Here is a 23,568-nt window from a genome sequence, read left to right on the forward strand (position 1 = left end):
CAATGGCGACTGGACGAATGCGCACTTTGATTGAGATGCAGCTGATCGATCTAGAAATAGAAGAAATATTGCTACTACTGGAGCTGGCAGAGAGGCGAAAGAATCGTCACGGTTAGCGTCAGCCGGTTAGCAAACCGGAAATACGCATTGTGTAGAGCGGATGTAGAGTTGACCAATCAGAGGCCTCCTTTCTCCTCCCTGTGGCGATGTCTGCGGCACTGTCTGCGGTGAGTTACAATTTTGAGGAGGTGCACCAGAGTGTCTGCGTAGTGTCTGCGTAGTGTCTGCGTAGTGTCTGCGTAGTGTCTGCGTAGTGTCTGCGTAGTGTCTGCGTTAACTGCGACACACACGCAGACGACCTGGTTTCCGAGTATAAATCAGGCTTAACTTATTTTTAACTTTGAGAACATAGTCAATGCAGTAAATTGATTATGAAGGTAGATGAGGTCAACAGGCTGGCAGAATAAATTATTTATTCGATTAAACATTCTTTAATGGTATATGTTTCACCATTCGTTATAGTTTAACATTTGATAAGAAACATAATTAATGTCAGAAGCTTGTGGTGACCAAGTTTGTGGCTTGGGTCAACATCTTAGATGCAGAAAATCATGTGTTTAACTCCCTATAGCCACCTCTTGGCATAGCGATTATAATTGAACATATGCATAAAGATCTGTTAAGATTGGGACACTGATGATATATGACACTTGCTTTTGCCACATCAACAGGGCCACACTAATTGTTGAAATCTAAGAAAACTCATTTTTTGATAGTTTGAAGTAAAACAATTTGCTGAAAATGACCCTTACTGTTTCCACTAAGTGGTAATATGGCATTTCCTCAATCTTGGTCTCCTTGAATGTATATATTGTGACTATGAAAATACTTGTGATGTTTGGCCCTGATTGGATCATGAATGTGTGCGTTATAACAACTTCCTCTTTCATGGCACAAATATGAAAACGGCAAAAATCACACTTTCAATCCAAAATGGATCACTGAACAGCAAAAAAAAAAGAAGAAAAAGATGAAGATAGTGATGAGGAAGATGCAAAGCCTGAACGCATTGTCCACCAACAAGTCAACAATAAATTTGGAAATGTTTTTGCCTTCCAATTTGGCCCATATTATTCTCCTGCGTATGTTATAGATGGTCATTTCATTATCATCAGCATACATTTCTCAGTATGACCCATGATATGATAGTTAATGCAGACACTTCTTCATAGTCATAATTACCCAGATGCTAAAAATTGCCAAGCTTCCAAAGCCAAATAATTTCCACTGTTCCAGTCATCTACTGGTCAGGCTACATAGTTAATGTTGAACATTTCCTTTACACCACGGCAACATTAGCCACATGTTACTTTTTTTTAAACTTGTGGAGAATTTCAGGAGATTTGTTGATCTAACAATGACAAGATTATGACTATATGTGTGATGGTGTCGAAGGGTTTAAAAAGAAATGATTAAATCATGTTAGTGTGCCTCTGAATTGAATAGATGAATGAAAAACATCAGCCTCACACAGTGTTTTGCATGTCTGATCATTGTCTTACTTTTCTTACTCTGGGAACTTCAAAGCTCAAATTGTCTATCTGAAAGAGGGAGCATATTAAATTAGATGAAATCAAATTTTGTGGTTCCACTGTTTGAAAACCAAACATGTTTAACCAAAGCTAATCTGTCACAGACTAGAAACACATCCAAAAGACAAAATCATCAAACAGGAGCTGCTAAATTGTGTATTGAGTTCTAACTCAGAAACCTTTTAGTCACTTTCACTTCAATAATAAAGTATTGATTTTTCATTATGACCAATTATACTACCATAACCCCACAGTAGAGGATTTCATTCAATTATGATACACTGTTCAAACACAATCTGCAAATTTCTAATTGCACTCCCCACTGATCTCCATGGCAACAAAGGCTGAAAGTACCACAGTGGAGTTTCCTCCCCATTCCCTGCTACAATCAGTCAGGTTTTTCCCCTCCCTCTGCTCCAATTTCCACTCATTAACTCTAAATCGGATATTCAAATCCAGTAATGCTTTCATCCATTTTTAATAATGCTTAACAATAAGTGTTGTTTTGAGGCCTAAACAACATGTTTTTTTTGCCTCTATATGTAAAAAGTCCACACCTGCAAAGTGTGCAAAAGCACTTAAGGTTGTTTGATTTGTAAAATTTAGACGTTTTAAAGCCTGTATCTGTGTGTGTTTGTGTGTATGGAGGGAACTGTTTGGTGGGTTGGATATATAAGCAGCTTTCTTGATGAAACCCTGTAACGTTCTTTACGGCAAAGGTCTCTGCAAAGAGAGAGAGAGTAACGTGTAAAAAAAAAAAAAAGGTTGAACATGGTTTGAATGTATTTTGAATTTATTCAAACTGAATTGGATAAACTTTGTTTTCACCTCAGTGAAAATAACTGCATTATTGCTAAGAAGATGAAAAAAAAAATGAAGGTCTAATGATGTCATACTGTCGTGTCATTATGCAAACTTCAGTTTCTCTTATTCTGTAAAAGCTGCAACCTGCATGACTGTTTCTTGTATGGTTTTATGTAAATCAAATGTGTTTATTAGTGCCGTTTGATATGGAACCCATTCATTACAAATAAGAAAAGCAATCATTGGAAACCAATCTGACTGCCAGCACAATGACTTTTGCATTCAGTGACTTCCACGAAACATATCATGATACAGTAATCACAGCAAAAAGTTAGTTTTCTATTCTTGCATTTATCTTCTTGAACTCACTTTGACACTTCTACAAACGCATCCACAACCCATCAATCCCCCAACCGAGCTTCTAAATCGTGCTGGCATCTAAACAGTACATGGCCACTAACAAGATTTCTCTTTGGCTCAGAGTGTTTATTAGGCCAGGTAGTCAATATAAACCACAGCCAGAGCTGTGACATACCACACACACTCAGGTGTCTTTTATCAGCCTCTCCCCAGCCTTCAGCTTCACCAGCAGTCAATAGCTGGAAGAGACTAATCCATAACTGCAGAAGCAGCATGGTGTCTGACGTGAGTCCACATGATTAAGAGTGAACAGTTGAGCAGCGTGAGCACAAACATCTGCCCAGCCAGGAGCGACGCTTGTGTCCCCATATCGAAAATAGGCCGACCATAGAGGAAACAGATGAGCGGGCTTCACTACGGTAGACATACGCAGACTCTCTCTCACACACAGACAAGTGTGAAACAAACTGTCACATAAGACACATGCACGTGGTGCATTTGACACACAGCTGGGTGAGTGTCAGAGCTGCACTGATAAATGCTTGCCCTGCAGTACGTGGAAAACAAAGGTGTTTCCTTAGAGGTAGAGAAACATGCGGCGGAACACACAATGCAGACATACACATTAGTGCGTGTGGGTGTGTGTACACACTGATGAGCATACAGAGACTTTGAAGGTTTTCAAGTACTGCCCTCAAACCACCAACTCCACACTTTCTTTTTTAAGCTGCAGTAAAAAAAAAAAAAAACGCGTATTTAGTCTTAAGGACTCATCAGCACTCGAAAATTCAAAGCCATGAAGCAACAACATGTTTCAATCAGTTCAAAGAAAATTTGCTTTTGTGTTTTTGTGAAACCTCAAAGTTTACCGTAGCACTTTCAGATGTCTCTGAATACATATGAAGGTTTGCGGCATTTTGTCAGTGAGCATCAACATTTTGATGACTGAATCCTAATTCGTGTTTTTGTTGGGAGAAAAGATCCCAACACAAAAACATGGACTTGCATGAAAACACACTGATGAAGATGAAAATGAAAAGCAGCACACACCCGTAACATCTCTGCACCTTCAAAATCTTGTAGTGGAACATCCCTCCACAGTTAATAGTACAATACAGTCTGCTGGGTGATGCACAGTAGCCTCTGGCTGTGATCACTGTGCCCTTTGTGAGTATGGGCCCAGCATGTGAGCAGTGTGTTTCTGTGCTTGTGCGTTTGTGCGAAGCACAGCCGCCTGCCTGTGTGATGGATGCCCCTTTTTGTAGCACAGGTTAGAAGGCATCCTTGATGGGATAGGCCAACTGTTCATCACTCCTGCCTCTCCTTCGGTGCCCCGCGCCACACCTCCATCCATTCTCCCCCTCCTATTCCAGCTGTACATGACAAATGACCTACACAAGAAATGTGCTCTCCCATTTTCTAGCAATTTTTCCTTCGACAAAAGCTTTCCATACCTCTCTTTGCTATTCTCAAACGTACATCTCCCAAGGGAGATTACCGGTTAATGAATCTCCAATGTTTTTATTTAGTTTCAATCTGCAGCACGGCAAGTTGGACACATCTTTGCTGAACTAAGCCCGACAGCCTCGATTCTGTTCTTTTAAGATAAAGGTAAAGGTACAGTTTCTCTTATAGGTTGGGCTGAGCTTCTAACAGCTATTAATAGGCACGTCAGAGCTTTACAAACACTTAATTACAATTTAATTTGCAGATATCGCTCCTTTTATTTTTCATTTGGTAGAGACAGTGCTGACAATGCTCAACTTACAGGAAGAAACCTTAACAAAAATCCCTGTGAACAGAGCTTCAATATCCTAACTACATCGTGTTGATCTAAGCACAAATCCTCTCTGATGAATCAGTCGAACAACATTAATCTTTGTTTACCCTGAGCTGCCAGAAAAAATGCCCTGGGATTTACGCACACTCTGGCTTCCTCACTTCTATATAGCTGCTTCTTTTCGCTGCTACTCTCCCAAACAGTGAGATGTTAAGTGAAATGCATTAGGGTTCAGTATCCCACCTTGCCATTACCAAAACTTGTTGTAGTTTCACTTTTCACTCAGATGACAGGCAGGCAGGAGGAGAAAAAAAAAAAAACATCTTTAAGATCCAAATTATCATCCACTGAAGCCAAAGAAAGCATCTTCTGGGATGGAGATGGGGCCGTCAACAGGCTTGTTAATGGAGGCGCCTTGATAAACAGAGTAATTCATCATCAATTTCCCTGGCAAGGCACTGCAGAGACAAATTCTCTGCTCCTCTGGTACAAGGGAGGGGGGTGCCCTGTCCTTGATGATTAATTTGAATAAACAGAGCAACATCAACATTAACGCTGATTGTTGATTAAGTTCAGATTCATTATGTTCCCCCTGCTGAGATGTCCCTCCACTTGCTTCTGTTTTTCTTTACTCATCAGTTAACTGAGATCCTTCTGTCTCATTCCCCCAATTTATGCATCAAATGTATTTGAAACCATTAGACAGTTTGTGTGTTAGCATCAGGTGCTAAAAGCTTGTGAAGCAAAACTGAAACAAATCTGAGTAAAGATCCTGTGCAGTATTCTACTCAATAGTGAAGCCTGATCCACTAGTTCCAGTTATGCATTCTTGCAGCCTAAAGCCCTAATTTACTGCCAGCCATACTTTTTTTTTTCATTCTTTCCAACTAAGTGAAAAGAATCAGGCAAAGTGACGAGAAGAAGAGAAGATCAAAGAAGCTACACCAAGCTGGATTAGTGCCTGTCCAGTGGACACTGGCTCCTATTTGTGACAGAATAAAGCATAACATATAATGACTTGTATTACAAGGAGAGGTCTCATTCGAGAGGATCTCAAAGGGCTAACATAAAGCACACAGGAAACAGAGAGGACTGACAGAAAACACTCACTATTGTACTGCTTTTTTATTCTTTGTGGAAAAATAAATATTTAGAAAAACTGCTTCCCTAAAGCTGTTCAAAACAAAAAACTTATATCATTAAAACCAGTGTTGTCTCTACCCAAGATAGAATAGAAATAGAATGGAATAGAAAAATACTTTATTCATCCCCCAATGAGGGAAATTCAAATTAGTCAAGTAGCTCAAAAAAAATATTAATATTTACAATGATTGTATATTAATAACAACAATAATAATACAAATTCTAATAAAAAATACTACTACTAACTCATAATATTAATAAATGACTAAATAAACAAATCACAACTCTAAGCAGTAAATTGGGCCTCCTCTCTTTATCTGTGGCTGTACATCATCCTCTACTAGCTCTGCCCTTCCAAAGCAAGATATTTCACGAGGCGTCGAGAGTGCATCCTTCAAAGCAGCTACGGCCCCGTTAATAGTGAGGTGAGTGTGAGAGGGTGGGGGAACGGCATTTAAATCAACCGGGACATGCAGTCTGAGTCCCCTGTTTATCACACTGTCATGTTGCAGCTAGTGCTGATCACTAAAACCCAAACACGATCTCTTCCTGACACTAAAGCCTTGACGGGTTCTTAATATCCTGGGTTAGCCCACCTCATGACAGCTAGAGTGTTTCTGTGCATACCAATTGCTGCCCCACTTGGCTCTCATCCCCTCATGTGATGAGCGGCTTTGGTTACTGTTGTGGGACAGACAACATTTATTAGGGTTTCAAGATGAGCACAAGTGGCTCTTTGGGCCATCCACAGGTCGTAACAATTTGGATCATCACCTATGGTGAGCCTCTTCTCAAATGTGCAGGTAGGTGTTTAAATGTATGCATACATCATGCTGCAAAAACAGACATACACAAATACACTCAGCCTGGTAATATCACACATATTCCACATTATTTTGTGGGGAGGGGAAGGCACCAGAGATACCCTGAGTACTTTAATTTAAGTGTTGCCATGACGATGGCAGAGTTAAGATGTGCCCTTAGCCCTAATGAGCTGCATGGACTGACGTGGATGGCAGCGTGGAGGTTTCCAAAAATAGGCCGGATACAAATGAACACATACAAGCACAATTTAAAATTCAAAAGCGTAATGGTCGTCTTTGAGCAAGATACAAAGTCCAAGCGAAACACTAACTTCAAAAGAGACACGAGTTTTAAAGAAAACGTAAATGAATATTTGTTTTTCTATGTAAAACGACGTAATTTGCTCTATTTATAATCTCTACTTTTTTTTTTTCCTTCCCCACTTGGGTGCCTGAAATGCATAACATGCTCAGTCACGCATGCACTCACAGTTCCTAAAAAAAGATGTAAATTACATGATCCCTTCAGGCCATTTTTGTGTAAGCTGTAGATAATTTGATTGCATAACATTTGGTAGTGACCTACACCGGATGCTGTGTGTGATCCAAGGCTAGACCCTCCAGAGTGAGACCACCAATGGCGTTCTGAAATAATATCGGTTCCCTGGAGATTTTAGTCATTTTACTTGTCAAAACTTTGGGCTAAGCACTAGAGAAACATCACTTTTCCAACAGTCACATACTATCCTTGTTTTAATGAATAATTACTACAATGTTTGTTAACGTGTAACATTCTGTTGAAACATATAATGAGATACTGAGACCCTCAGAGATTTGTGCATCAGATACTGAGCTGTAACTGATGCAGACCTGCAAACTCTGGTGGGTTGAAAAAGGTGACAGATCTGAGAAGTGGGTTGAACATCACTTTACATTGACACTGCTGCAGGGTAGTACAGCTCACTTTGGGCGAGGTTATCACACTGAACATCACAGTTTCAACAAAGAAAAGCTACTTCTCAAGAACACGTAGTAAAGTCCTGCCGGAGCCTTTTGACCTATTTTAGAGTTTACTGAACTAAAACGATTATTACAAATGACCTATTCAACCTAAAAAGGACTGGCCTTTGCTCATTCATAACAAAAGAAAATGTAGACCAAGACATTCACGTTTATTACCCTGTCGAGTCATTTTAAAAATAAAAGAGAGAAACAACACTTTGATTCCAACAAAAACATTTTGTTCTTATCAGTTCTAAAATTAGGTCACATCAGAGTAACAACAACACATGACATATCACACTGTGTCATTAGGAATTCAATTAAATCTAAGCCCAAATGTGGCAGTATTTCACACAATGAGGCAATATTATGTGAAAAATAAGTCCACCCTTACTGCTCTCATAGGAAGGCTAAGTATGACCACCTCCATAAAAACAGGTTTTGTTGTTGTTGTTTGCTGATCTGGACTGTTTAGCTGCATGTTTGGCCATCATGCACGGGACCACATTTGGTGAAAACCAAACAGCATATCAGCACAAACTCCTCATACCAACCGTCAAGCATTATGGCTGAGGGCTGGTGAATTTGGACTTGTTCTGCAGCGACAGGACCGGGACATTTTGCAGTCACTGAGTCGACCATGAACTCCTCTGTAAACTCTGAGGCCATCTGTCCGTCAGCTAAAGCTTGGCTGAATTTCAGTCATGCAACAGAACAGTGATTCCAAACACAGCAGCAGACACGCCAGAATGGCTTAAAAAGACAAGAATCAAGGTGTTGCAATGACCCAGCCAAAGTCCAGATCTCAGCTAAATTAAAAATGCTGCCATGGGACCTTAACAGAGTTGTGCTTAAACAAATGCTGTAAACCGAAAGAAGAACGTGCCAAAATTCCTCCACAATCCTGTGAGAGACCGATAACATCATACAGACAATGATTCATATGAATAATCGTTGCTAAAGGTGGTTCAACAGGTTCATCAAGATCAAGAAGAATAATGCGAACAAAACTAAGCCATTTTGGCTTAGTTTTGTTCAGTTACGAAATAGTGCAATATGCAATGTGCTGTTTTTCATCTGATATTGTATTTACTGAATTGTAATACCCAGTAAGCATCTGATGATTTTTTTTTATATTGTCCTGATGTTTAAAACCTTAGAATGGAAAGCTTGTAATCTACTTTTTACATGACATCATCTCCATAAATACTACCATACAATGACATTTTGCCACTATGTGTTTCTGTGTCATAACCAATCCACTTAACACTTCGCAGTGGTGTGCTGTCACCACCATTTGTAAAAAAAATCTGACCGGTTACTTTTAGTTTCTGAACCTAATCATAATTGAATTTAACTCAACCTGACCTGACAATGAGTGAAACCAAGTGTAAACACTGAAGAGAAAGAATACCTTTCTGAGGATGATTTCAAACTAGAATCTAAAGTGTGATTTCTTTTCCCCATCTAGAAGTCCTATAAGGACCATACTGTCTGTTCATGAGCAAATGCTGCAGAATAATGTTTGCTTTCTTTACTGTTGAAGTGTAAGACTTGAGAGTCCATTACAGTACATCAACCTAAAAACACCAAATGATATGTGCCCATGTAGAGACTCCAGGGAATACAATAGCAATATGTCACTGCATAGGGATGAAAATATGTTGCATCAGCACACATTCATTCACCACGAATTCTCCTGACAACTAACAGCTCTTCTAATAATAATAATAATTTTATTTGTAAAGCACTTTCAAATCAAAGTGCTGTACAGGCAGTTAAAATAGCATATAAAAAAGTTAAAAACACTCATGACACATAACACAAGGTGAACAAGTGGGTCTTTAGCTTAGCTTTAAAAACATCCACAGAGCAGGCCTGTCTTATATCTACAGGAAGACTATTCCAAAGCTTAGGAGCCCGGAAAGAAAAAGCTCGCTCTCCGACAGTCTTTTTTCTGACCTTTGGGACATTCAAAAGGCCAGTTCCCTGAGAGCGAAGAGCACGAGAAGGTGCATACATGTTTAAAAGATCATTCAGGTAAGAGGGTGCCATACCATTTACAGTTTTATATGTCAACAATAAAACCTTAAAATCAGCTCGAACCTGACAAGGAAGCCAATGAAGAGAGGCCAGCACCGGGGTAATGTGCTCAAATTTGCCTGCTCTGGTCTTCTCTCTCACAAACTTCTTTTTAACATTATCGACACTTTGTATTGGCCTGGACATTTGCATTCTCACATTCAACTCCTCCAGGCAATGTCTGCACAATTTCAGGGCTACAGTGAATGTGAGAAAATGGCTACAGTCACGGTTGCAACATTGTTTCATGTCAAACACAAAGAAACCTGTCGTGTCCCACAAACTGTATTCCTACAGACTTCAGCACGACGTCATACTACATAAATTTTACTCGTTTTACTTTTTAGTCTTAATATGTGGCACCAGTTGACGTCAAAACCTCAACTTTACCTACAAGTTGTTTAAGCATCAGAAATTACATATGTAGACCTCTAAATATACCACCTTATTTCTAATTGATCCGCATTCAAGGTTTTAATCAGATTGGATCATTGATATAGCCTGGGCCCAGTTTTTCAAAAGTAATCCAATGGGATTTCGGATAACGGATTGGATCAAATCTTGAAAATGGGTTGCTCAAAACAAAAAATGGATTCCGATAGAAGATCAGATCATGTAATCCGATCTTACATTTGATCTGGATAAAACCTTCGTTTTGTGTTGTTCAAAACTTTGAACTTGGTTTGGGATATATTTGATCCAAAAAAAACAAGATAATCCTGATCCCATCAGAAGGGTGGATTCAGTTGTGATTTTCCAAATATTTCAAGTTATTTTAAAACAAAATGAGTTCTGACAAAATCAATGTTTTCATATGATATACATTTATTCATATTTTGGATGAATACAAATAAAAAAAATGATAATTAAAAATGATAATGATGAGTAAAAAGAAAACAAAAAAAGCTATGAAGCATTTCATATCTAATGAGATATGTCGAAAGAAAAATCTCAGAGCTACCAGCCATCCATATGAATTAAAGACAACAAAAAATGTTACTCAGTTATTCAGTAGCTAAGTTAAAAGTAGTTTCGTAGCATTCCGTCTCTTATTACATGTCCAGTGTGTCCCTCATTAGGTAGTGGCTGTTCTGGGTTTACATCTGGCTCAGGTCCATCATAATTGTCACTGGCATCGTAAGGGACATGACGCCTGGTTGCAATGTTATGCAGAACAATACAGGCCAAGATTATGTTGCATGCCACCTTCGGTTCTACTCGCAGGTAGTTAAGACAGGCGAACCTTCTCTTCAGCACTCCGTTTAAGCGCTCAATGGCACATCTTGTCTTGCAATGAGCAGTGTTGAAGCGTGCCTGCTCAGGTGTATTTGCAACTGGAAAAGGGGGCATTAGCCATGGTAGAAGAGGGTAAGCGCTGTCTCCCAATAGAATGCCATTTGGTCGGTTGGTTTGAAGCTCTCTGTAAAGTGCACTCTGTCTTAGAATGCATGCATCATGGACAGACCCTGGCCATTTTACAACACAGTTGGTGATGATGAGGTCGGCGTTACCCACAAGTTGTATGTTGATGCTGTGCCTCCCCTTCCGATTGACATACTCCCACTCCCTCTCACGAGGTGCTTGGATATGCACATGGGTACAATCGATAACACCAATAGTGTTAGGCATGTTCCCCATGTGAAAAAACGTGTGCTTAGTCTGAGCAATCTGGTCATCCTTGGGAAAGGAAACAAACTGATTGATCAGACTGCTCAGTGCCACTGACACAACCTTCACCACGTTATTCACGGTTGATTTATCCACTCCCATATTGTCTCCTATGACTTGATAGAAAGTCCCACATGCATAAAAGCGCAACGCAATTAAGCACTGTTCCTCCACAGACAAAGCATGACTCCTTTGGGTTTTGTGTTGTAGTGTTGGTCTGACCAGATCTGCAATGTACTTAATGTCATCTCTCAAAGCGAAACCGTGCATATAGTTCTTCTGACGTGTATTGTTCAAGTGGTTTGGCACGTTCAGCATACACCATAGCATGGTGTCTTCTCCTATGGTAACGATGAACAATACCCGCCATGTGGATGCCTCTGTAGGTTAAGAGAAATGTGTGCAAAACATGATGTATTTAAGTGGTCGATCCAGTTAACCACCAACGAGCTGATTGCTGCATGCCTAATTGATCACAGGCCAAAGCAATAATGGTCAAGGCTTATAAGATCAGTGTTGGCTACACCAAGGAGAAATCATGAAGTCAAAAGGGCCTAATTTCACTGTGGCAGAAACGGATGCACTGCTGGAGGGTGTTCGGGCCAATTTTGCCACTATTGTAGGTGGTTTCAGCTAAGCAAAGGGTGGGGAAGTCACCAAGAAAGGTAAAGAGAGCATTTGGGAAGACATCACCAACCGGATTAATGCCATGGGGTCTGGCCAAAACAGGACCACAAAACAAGTTACACTGCGCTGGAAAAACCTGCGGGCCAAGGCAACAAAGGACCTCAGTGAGGCAAAAAACCCTAGCACAGGTAACAAGCCATGTAAAAGGGGTGATTACACCGACATGGTCCTCGATATCATTGGAGGTGAAAATTCAGAGGCTCTTCATGGAATTGAAGGTGTAGAATGGAGAGGCCACAATTTCAGAGGCTAGAGAATGTGAGCTGAATCTTCCTGCAGAGGAATTTGCCCTGGACCTGACTCCAGTGATTCAGGAGGAGGAGATGGATGGATCCCAAGTGAGCATGGAGCCAGTTGTATCTAGAGTTGGTAAGAGAAAACGTAAACCTTCCTCGGGCCAAGATGGTGACACCTATGAGCTGCTTCTGCAACGGGAAACGGAAAGAGCGGAAATGCAGCTTCAACGGGCAAAAGAGAAACTCTTGCTAACCCAACTGCAGCAGACAAAAGTTAAAATGGAGATACAACTCCTAAAGGCAGAGATGGAAAGAGCTGGTCTCTGTCCTGTAAACAATCCTAATATTTTTTGAATATTGGACAGTGCTGTTTTTTTGTTTACTTATCATAAGAAAATAAGCAATGTAAATGTTTCAGTTTATTATAATTGTTCTGTTTCTTCACGTTAAAACAAACAATGGCTGTTTGTGGCCACCTGTATTTTAGGTGTACCTGTTGTTCTTTGCTAAGCCAGTAGGCTACACTATTGAGTCTATTTTAAACTTCTGCTAACCAAGATTTGGTAATTCTGAAATTCGGTATTTGGATCGGATCACAGTGATTCAAAGTTTCTTTAAAAAACTGGCATAAAAGTAACAACTGGGCCCTGGGAATTGCCATGCGGCTTTGCGCGCAATTTCATTCATTTTCAAAGGCAGCCTGGAAACCACCATCCTTATTTTTGCCTGAGTTAGGGAACCAATCACAGAACGGGGGGGGGGCAGCAAGACGATGACAACGTCTATGCGCGACACCGCGTGAAGCTTGTAGAGTGTTAATCCAACATGGCAGCGGACACAACGTTACCGTTCGATGCAGCCTTAGAAAGTGTTTTAAGTAGCTTAGAACACAAGTTTACTTTTAAAAAAGAGCAAATTTTTCCATTTTCGAATTTCTGTTGCCCTACATACGCCATCTGGTATAAGTGATAGAATTGGCTATGAATCACGCGCAAAGCAGCATGGGAAGAACCAGACGCCATTTGATAGACATTCGTAGGGCCCAATAAACGGCTCTAGGCATTCGTAAACCACGCCTCATATACGAGAAAATGCACACCTAGTTCCCAGACCACCATCTCATCGAGATGTGGACGCGTCAGCCAGGCTGTCATTGATATGAATGTAACTAAAGAATAAGTTAAGCAAGCAGTTGAAAATGGGACACACAACTCCTGGATTTACTAGAACTTTAGAAAAACCAGAAATGAAACTACTACTCACAAAATATGCTAGTGGATGCAACCTACTTGGACAAAGGTTTTTACATTTAAACAGTTGAAAGCTGATACTAAGGCAGCTAAAGCTGTGAAGAGCTACAAGGTTTACAAATCCCTTTGCTAATAACAGAGAGGAGCGATAACAGATTCATTAGGGGGGGTTTAGTAAATCTGTGCAGATGCCATCAATGTTCATTTTCAGACGGCTAAACTTTGCCTTGTATGTGGAGCTTAGTCTTGTAGGGCCGAACAGTGATTCAGAATAACACTGCTACACTGCAGGCTGATGGAGATGAAACACAGCAATGTGCAACACAAATGAAATTCTAAAAACCAAATAATCTGTCTGCAGGGTGAACACCAATAAAATCTGAATTCATGTAAAAACAACAGAACTCAATTCCATTCAGAGAAAAAGTGTTCAAAATATCGATAAAGCCAAGATTGTTTTTCTAATTCCTTCACATGGTGAACGTTTCATGTTAAGTGACTTCGAATAGCAATTTCTTTCCTTCATGAAAGAATAAAGAGTATTACATAACATACCCACAGGCAAATCTTGTCTAATTACTGCTGGCTTTATTAATTTGCTCAACTATTTAGAATGACCAATGACTTGCTACTCCTTCTAAAAGCAAAAGGGCGTCAACAGGCTGAGGAGTATTGTATTGATAAAAATATATATCAATACAATCAACATAGTTACTACTGAGGAAGGTCCAAAACACATGGGCTGGACTTATCCATGGAGAGTTTTGCTCATGTCAAGCTGGTGAAACTCCAAAAACACTGTCTCCGATGGTTTTCCTTTAGTGGACTTTGTTGAAATGGAAGTGAAAGACTGGTCTGATCCTGGATGAAATAAGAAGGTGCTGACAATCCTCAGTTCTGCAGTCGGCAGGCCTGACTCCATATTGGAAGCCAAAGTTATATTACCATTCGTTGGATAAGTAATCTGCACCTCACTTAACAATTACATAAGCCCCTTTCACACTGCCGAATAACCCGCGTTTAATCCGCGAATTTAGCGTGTCCACTGTTGCGTTCACACTGCCGACCCGGGCTGCCGCGTCAACTCGACTCGCCTTTCGACCCGCGTCGGACCCTAGTCTTTTTGCCGAGCCGAGTTTGGTGTGAACGCAATCGACGCGGGTCGGACGTAGGCGTGACATGAGGAGTTTAAAAGACAGAATGGACAGCTGATTCAGAACAACAGCGACAGGTGAGGACAAGTTTTACTCTGTTTTAGCCTACATCAAGTTCGAGACATTTTTTAATATGGTCAACTGGGGAGACAAGGAGGTCCGAGAGCTCCTCAGCCTCCGAGCAGAGGACGTTATTTACCGCCACATTTCGGGGACTATAGTGCTCTTGTATTCTCCGCATATGTTCTTCGGGGGCATCCCACGTTGTAACCACCCCGTAAAATAAAATCTCCATGAACTGCATGTACAATTGCAAAAACGAGTCCTCAAGGTGTATTTATCCCTACATCCGACGCATGGCTTGTGCCTACGTCATTGTACACGCCCAGCATTTTATGTCTTTCGTGTGACGCTCTGCCACTAGGCAACGCCCCCTGAACTCGGCTTCAGGCGACACGGGTCACCAACACGCCAAGCGTTCACATTGCTCGACGCGGTTCGAAGGTGCAATTTGGACCCGCTAAGGTAGCGGGTCGCAGTGTGAAAGGGGCTATAGTGACAGCCATGCTCTTCTATACTGACCGCAGTAGTAGTATAGTACTTATGGCTCATACAATGGATACAGCTTTTAATTAAACCTGAAAGGGAATACAATCCACATTTTTTCAATATATGAGAGACCAGAGAAATGGCAGAAGTGTTATCTTGCTTTTGTCCAGCCTTCCTCTTCAACCCTGCCAAGAGAAGAAAGCCAATTAAACCCTTCTGATATCCTCTCTTCATCCAGCGCAATGCTGCCACCTCATCTCTCAATTCGTTCCAGCCACTTCTTTCCCTTTACAATATCAATTTGTCCACCTACGCAAGCTTTCTACCTTCAGTTTCATATCTTCACTGCGCTTGTTGAGTTCCTGACACTTTTCAGCATTGCATCTAATATTTACATATTTGTAGCTCACACAAGAGCTTGATCAGGGATATATCTATTATGTTATCACTGAAAACTAAAAGGTAAACATATACGTCAACTGTTTAATTTGATCACTTTCTGAGGCATACTGTCTTAGTGGGTATATGTGTTTTTATATACCAGTATTGTAACAAATACTAGTGTTAGGGGAAAGAAAAAAGACTTGGTCCCAATACTTGGCGTATATAGGAGATCTCTGAGTTATCTTTCACAGTTGGTAATCAGTATGGAGAGGCAAGAAATTCAGCAGGAAATACAACCAGTACCATCTTCAGCGAAAGAAACCATTTGGATAAACTTTGGATTCTACAATGTTTTGCGAAAGAAGTAGCCAGACATGACTGATTCAACTTCCTCTCAAGATCCACACCCATACAGTGGAGTCAACAACAGATTATGTACATAATACATTTATACCAAAGTGTGTCATAGAGTTATGTTTTTGTTATGGTGAAAACTATACTTCAACTGTACACATATACAATAATAAAAGCTGAGAAAGCCTTAGTTTGAAGTAGGGATGTGCACGACTAATTGACTAATTTCAGTTTGGGGCAGGAGGAGACGAAAGCAACAGATCGGAGCAGAAACCAGCAAAAAAACAAAGTGAAGCATGGAGGTGTTTCACTCAACTGGACAACAAAGTCGAATGCACATTATGAGGGATGAAGCTAGTTTACCACAATTCAACCAGGGATAATTGACAATTGCCATAAAAATGTTGCGCTTCAGCCTTCAGGAGCAAAAAGACCAGATGGAAAGACATCGAAATATAACTGTTTTTTGGGTTTTTTTTGTAGCTAAACGGTAATGTGACAGCAGGTACAAATAATGTTAATTCATTGATGACGTCACAACTAATCGATTAATCAGCTTTAATTGGCCTGATTGGGCAGCCGTGGCTCAGAGGTTAGAGTGGGTCGTCCAATAATCGGAAGGTTGGTGGTTTGATCCCCACTCTCACCACTCAAACAAAAGATTGGTGAAACTGACAGCGGGAGAGGTGTCAGTCCACCTCCTTGTACACGGCCGAGATGCCCTTGAGCAAGGCATCGTACCCCCATGCTTCCTGGGCACTGTGAAGGGGTTCCCACTGTATACCCAGTGTATGGCATTTGTATCTATGAGTGTGGGACCCTGTGCATGTGTGTGTCAACAGGTGCCTACCTGGATGGGTTAAAAGCGGAAGACATGTATGCATGACAATAAATCTAATCTTAATCTTAATTAGTCTAGTTAAAAAAAACACTTAAAATACCCATCTCTAGTTTAAAGTACTGACTTTTATTGCTAAAGAACAAAAGTTGGACATTTACACCACAATGTCGCCTCAATGTAAAACCCAAGTTTTTACAACTTTTGATTAAAGCACAAAATTAGAACATTTGTAATCTATTTGTGATCTCATTTTTCATTTTGGTTTGGGAGCTAATAATCTATTGCTCACTTCCAAATACGCGACACTCAAGGATACCCGCAGATGATCTTTGTCCTTGCCCTGACGCCTCAGAACTTTGTTGGCAGCACGAGGAAGACCTCCACAATATTAAGTCTGTGGTCATAATGTTCTGCTTTCCTGATGATTAATACCATATATTGTCATATTTAGATTGTAACTTAAGGTGATCTAAAATGTCACTTCTGTATAATTGTGTTCAGATTAATCACATGGAAAATGAGACAGTGTTGTCTATTTGTACTTATGTGAGCAACACTTTTTTTTCTGCAGAGTGTGGTAGCTGTAGTAATCTGATATTCAGCACTGTATGTTATAATTAATTCAGCATGAGAAATAAATTCAATTAAATTTCACATTTTTCACTGAAGAGCCTCTTAAGAATAGATGCCCAAACCTACTAATTTTGCATAAATGTTGTATAATCCATTGTAATTAGTTGAATTATTGAAATGTCTGTTTCATACTTAACTCTGCTTTCAAGCTTACTTTTTGAAGGCAGTGGACTTAAATAGAGACTGATAAAAACCCTCTTGAACACAATCTACACTAGCTGATTTTTGAAAAATGTTCAGTTTTTTTTCCTTTTGCCAGATCGTTACGCTACAGGAAATTCTGTGGCGCAAATATAATTGACACACACAACTCATAGGCAGTTCCATGCCTGAGCTCCTTCTGCCAGCTATTTGGTGAAAATGATAAATCTCCGCTTTTCATTGCCAAAGTATACCACTCCATACCTACTTTAAAATGTCTTTGTTAATCACCTCTGCTAAACAAATGTTTGCCTTAATTTACTGTCTTTTTTTTTAAATATGGTAAGGAAGGAACCTATGTAAAGCGAGAAAAAAAGAGCATTATTTAAGATAGAAGATAGATGTTTAAAGTGGATAGACTCAAAAACACAGTTGTCGAAATAACAACAGCAGACTTTTTATTGTCTCTGTCTGAGCCAAGGTATCTGTGTGGCTGGCGGTTGGCAAGGCTGCTGAACAGATCCATCAAATGCATCTGTCTTGGGGCGCCTTGGTGTCCTCTGATGTTGGCAAAGCTTGGAGGGAAGTCTAATTAGTCTTGGACCGTCAACACACCCAAAAGCATGCATGACAGCCCCGACGTCCACAACAACACTTTGTTCCTCCAGCTCAGATTCTAATTGTATTTAGTCATAAGCGCAAACTGACAGAATATCTGTCTTTGCATAATGACTGCACAGATAACAGCATTTTTTTTTGGCTCATAACGGTCAGCCTGAGTTTGAAATTAAAATTGAAATTGGTCAGATTTCAATAAATCAGTGGAAATATTGGAGGAAAAAAAAAACGCCCTAACCCATTTGTGAATGTACATTAATATTGGCTTGTTTTCATCACTACAAGGAGGGACAGAGGTCATCTGTTACTGTCTGGCTGAGTGAATGTGTTTGCTTCACACCACCACCTGCAGGTGGAATCAGTGTAGAGTGGCAGGTATTGACCAAATAGTGAGCTCTCAGTCTTCACTGTGCTCATTTAACTCAAAACTTACATACCCATGTCGTTCACTGAGCCCCCAACATGGTGCATTTATTGAAATGGTTAAATTTAAAGAGGCACTTTGCCGATTAGATTTACAATTTATACAATTATAATGTCATTTTACAGCTTTCTGATGCAAACAGAGAATAATGGGCTCTGCGGGGGGTTAATATGGTTGTTGATCAAATTCCAGTGGTGTAACATTTATTGTGGCAGTTGCAGAGTTCTTCTTTTTTTTTTTTTTTAACTTGCCTTAAGTTACTTATATTCCTTACATTATCCCAACAGCCTGAATATGGAGTGGCTTCTGTGTTGCTTGTTGATGTTCTCTCTTGCGAGGAGTCAGAAAGACTGCTCTGGCAGTAATCACTGACCAAGTGGCTCAAATCACAGCACTATTGTTTGTTCCAAATCACAATAAGAGCTGTATTGTCAGAAGTGCTGTTGTACAAAAAAGGCCTCTGGCTCCCTAACACATTTAAAAGCCTTTGGACAGTGAAGTGTAGCAGGAGTTTTGTATGGACAACAATGCGAGACTCAATCTGAGGCGGCCTTGTTGTGAACAATTCAAAGGGAGTGTGTCTGTGAATACTCAAAGAACACCAGTCATTATTTTACGAGAAAACCACAAGACAGATTAATCCCACTACCTACTATAAGTACAACAAAGCTCAAACTGCTTTCCATCATCTTTACAGTTTATCTAAGGTAACTAAATACTGATTGTTTACAAATATAGTCATAATTTTAAAGTTTAAATAAAAAGAATTCAAATATATGCATGAAAACATGTCAAACGTATATGTCAGTTGCTTAAAAGAACTGTGTTTTACTGAATTGTGGAATTGTGTATTGTTTCATCTGTTGCTCGGGAATTTTTGGTCAAGTATAAAATCATGAATTAATACAGCAGGAGAATTACGTTTATTTGGTGAGCAAATGCTAACCCCACCCCGAACGCAAAAACATTATAAATAGGCTCATTATAATTGCATTGGTCTCTGATTAGGAACTGCTGTAGCTAGCCCACTGTTCTGTCTTCATAATGGCCTCCATCATGGATATGCATCTTCCCTGTATGGCAGAATTAGCAGAACTTGAACGGTCTACTTAAATTGCAGAGGAACAAAGACAACAAACAGAGAGAAAAAAAAAAATAAATGCTGGTTCAATTTTGTGAGGAGTGAAGCTGAAATGCGGCATCAATGCAGATCTGGCAACACACCAGCAGAAGCCAGCAGTGGATCACAGAGGTTCCAGTGCAGCACACCTACTCATGGAGCCGAAGTTTCAGGGGTAACTCTGTGGATTAATGTGATGCAGGGCTGAGTTAAGGATCGGCACCGACACCCACCTTATTATTCCCTTGGTATTTTTACAAAGTTTCAACAGAAATATCTGAGATAAATGGATACACTGATACTGCCAGACTGAGTCTTATTGCCCCACTGGTGTGCTCATGCTGCACTGATGTATGTCTGCTGAATCCTCAGCTGCTAGGACATACCCACCATGAAAATGTTAGTTTCACAATTTAACAATGTTGGAAACTTATTCCTCAGCTGGAAGGTGACAAAAATACTAATATCTACAGCATGCATTTGGTATTTCACACGTAACCATTTTGCTTTGTCAAAATTAACTCCACTATGTTTTGCTTGTGCGTTTCGTTTGAGATGATCTTAAATCTGTCAGTCAAGGTGTTGCGCAGACATGCCCCCAGCATGTGAAAACCCATTTTCCACTGATTTTCCAGTGATTTTGAGACCTATTTGAAATTAATTTATGATGGCTTTAATTAAATTATTCATGTTTGGCTGTATGGTTAACAATGTGTGTGTCTGTGATATGACAAACTCAGAACGTGGATTTATTTATACTTTACTCAGGAGTCATACAACATATGCCTTGTCAGTTCTGTTACTTATAGCAAAACTTGATATTAGTGCAACAGAAGAGCAAATGTTGTGTAAATATCTACACAGAACGCTTGGGCATTTTCCAGATATGTAAGGAAAAGCAGATGCTCGAAAATGGAATACTCCTTCAACAGATTTGTAAACAATAAATGGCACAAAGGACTTCAAAATTGTATCAGACTGCAATCCAAGGAGGCCTCCAGCTAAATGTAACAATGTTGAGAAAAAAAAACGAGTGTTGAAAATGAGCACACCACCTCTAAAGAAAGAGAATCTACAAAACTTTCTAAGAAGTGGCACTGTTGAAAAAGAAAAGAAAATAAAGATGCAATGCTAAAAACCTATTGTTCTCTATGTTTCTCTGCCTTAGCTTTGTCACATTCCTTTGTGTTACAGCACATCATAGTTTTCTTTCATGCTTTGATGTTCCTGTCAAAAAGGTTGTTAATAATTAAAGGCAAAGGTAAAGTTAGCATGGCGTTGGATATTCTCTGAGAATGTGCGAGCAATTGCAAACAGCAGCAAACATTCTATATGGAGCTTTTATGCTCAATATGCCATAAATTTAGTGCTTTTAATGTAGAGTACTCGTTTTTCTTTTGAGAAAAAAAAACATTAAATATCTTCATTCTACCCCCTCTTGCATGACAATATTTACATAAATCTAAACCAAGTCTCTGATAGGAGGAAAAAATCCCCACATCTAGCATCTTTCGTCTACATCCTGTTTTCGGTGAACAAAAAAAAAGCAACTCATAAGTGGACGCCAGCATATTGTTGTTCTCAATCAGAGAAGAGGATTTATATGCAGCCAATCCCCACCCAAGCTGATTACAAACCAGCTTAGAAGGGTGATAATTATGAGTAAACCTGGTATGTCATCTGAGCATCATCAAAGAAAATGAATAAATAAATAGAATTAAAAGGTAAAGTATGCAAAAACTGTTTCAGAACAAACACATCAGACCGTTGACTGATAAAACAAACAAATGTACTGAAAACACATCAAAACAAACTGACAGCCCTTACGAACATCACAGGCTCCAAACCCAGTTATTCTTATAATACAGTATCATTTTGTTAGTTTTTTAATGTTTTGGAAATCATCATTTTCCAATACTTGTCTCGATTCCCCTCAGGATTAAAGTGACATGCTTTCAGTGCCACTAGTGGATAAAAAAAGGCATAACTAGTGTTTTTTTATGGTACAGTAATAGTTGATTCAGCTCAAACGCCCAAGTACCCAGAATCACATTAAAAATTCAATCAAATTATATTTCACTAATATTTATCATGTGTCACATGCTTAACAGGCACAAAGTTTTAGTGTTATTGTAATATCGGAGCTCTGATAGTGGGAAATAGCAGCAGCAGTAGAAAAGCCAGTAAAACCACACACTCTGCAGGAGCATGTTGTCCTGATGAATAATGAAAGTGCTGCCTGCCACTACAGGGAGCAAGCAAACTGTCAAATTTCGCTCAGTGCTACCTGATTAGCTTCAGCCGTGATGCTATCTGACACTAATGGCATCCATGGTGCCTCCACATTTTGCTGAGGAGAACTAATAAGATGAGGCATGATACAATACCTTAACTTCATAGAATGTCTAAGCCGCTGTATGCAATATTACATCAAAACACTAACATTTCAGTTACTTTCATCTTTATTTTCTCAGCAGACTCCTGCCTGTCAAACAGGATCCTCGTGAACTCTGCCTCAGGAAATTTGGCAACCATTCTTCTGAGAAAAGTGGCAGCTGTCACTTACCAAGTTCAACCAATTTGGCAAATCCTCATTACCTTTGAATAATACTTAATCTGAAAATAAAACCTGATGAAAACAGTCACACTTATTAGGGCGTCTGCAAGTTTGCAATGCTTGCAAAGAGAAAAAAAGACAGCTTGCTCTGTATTGTGTAGTTCATGCATCCACTTGCAATAATGTCTTGTACACCATTTTTACTGGACAGGGAATAAAAACATTTTACTCTATTACCAGTGGTTTAAGCTTGTCAGCGACTGAGGTTAAAACATTCAGTGAAAATTGTTTTACTTATCCCTCTACTGCACATACATGAATAATCTAATATTTTTGGAAACTGCACAGAAGCTATAGACGCTATGCTTAGACAGTGGGAGGTAACCAAGTCACTCACACAGAACAAAATTCTACAAAAGTGTTTTCAGGGCCTTCGCAAATTTTGACATTAATACTCGCAATGGAAAACAACAATAAGTGAATGCTCTGTTTGAGCAATACACGAATATATACAATTCATCCAGAATAGAGCAAATGGATATTCGCAAGGGCCTCCACATTACAAAAAAAGGTTCATGCAATGTCCTCTCCCTTCACAGTTATCTTCACTGATCATTACAGTACTTCCAAATACGGCTTTTGCAAGCATTATGCCAATGTAAAGCAAATTGATCAATGCTGTGATTTGAACTGATTGGTTTTATGCCAACAAATTATTTACAAGGGTGCTGCTTTTAGCATTTGACCATTTGTTATATGATATTTTTTACAATAAGTAGGCAACTAGAAAAATAAAAAATAGAATCACCCTAAGGCTAAACATATGCATAATTTATAGTTCACAACAGCCTTATTATCGAGGGCCTGAAAAACATTAAAAAAGACCATATGAAATCAACTGTGAGAGAGAAACTTTATATCCGCAGCACAGGCAGGCCACAGTTTATCCAGATGTAATAAAAAAATATATATTTCAGTCCTGTCTTTATTGTATATACTCTAGTGCTGTTGTTGAAAACTGTTATTTATTGGAATTTCTTTCCTTCTCTTTCTATCGTTTTTGTCATTTTGTGTTGATATTCTGGACACGTCACCTGTGAGCTGATTGGCCTCTTGTTCAGGTGTCTGCAATCATCCTGCATGTCCTAAACGGTGTACACTGTGTGCTATAGATTACACCTCGAGGAAGGCTGTTTGTGCTCACACGCATAATTAAACCTAGCTCTATTTGAGCAAATACAGACATTATTTATGCCTTTCGGATTTTCATCATGAAATACCAGTATCAATAAAAGCTCTTTAAACTTACTGCAAGTAGAGCACTCTTCTTTTTTTAAAGACACACAAGCTGTGATTAAAAAAATTATAATAATCACACAGTACTGA

General features: G+C 39.5%; 1 protein-coding gene across 8 annotated transcripts in view; it reads right to left on the minus strand.

The window, feature by feature from the left end:
• The window catches only part of nrxn2b (neurexin 2b), a 694,839-nt gene that overhangs the window by 424,045 nt on the left and 247,226 nt on the right, over positions 1-23,568 (minus strand). The window lies entirely within an intron of this gene.

The sequence above is a fragment of the Odontesthes bonariensis genome, chromosome 19, assembly GCF_027942865.1.
Source record: "Odontesthes bonariensis isolate fOdoBon6 chromosome 19, fOdoBon6.hap1, whole genome shotgun sequence".
Lineage (NCBI taxonomy): Eukaryota > Metazoa > Chordata > Actinopteri > Atheriniformes > Atherinopsidae > Odontesthes > Odontesthes bonariensis.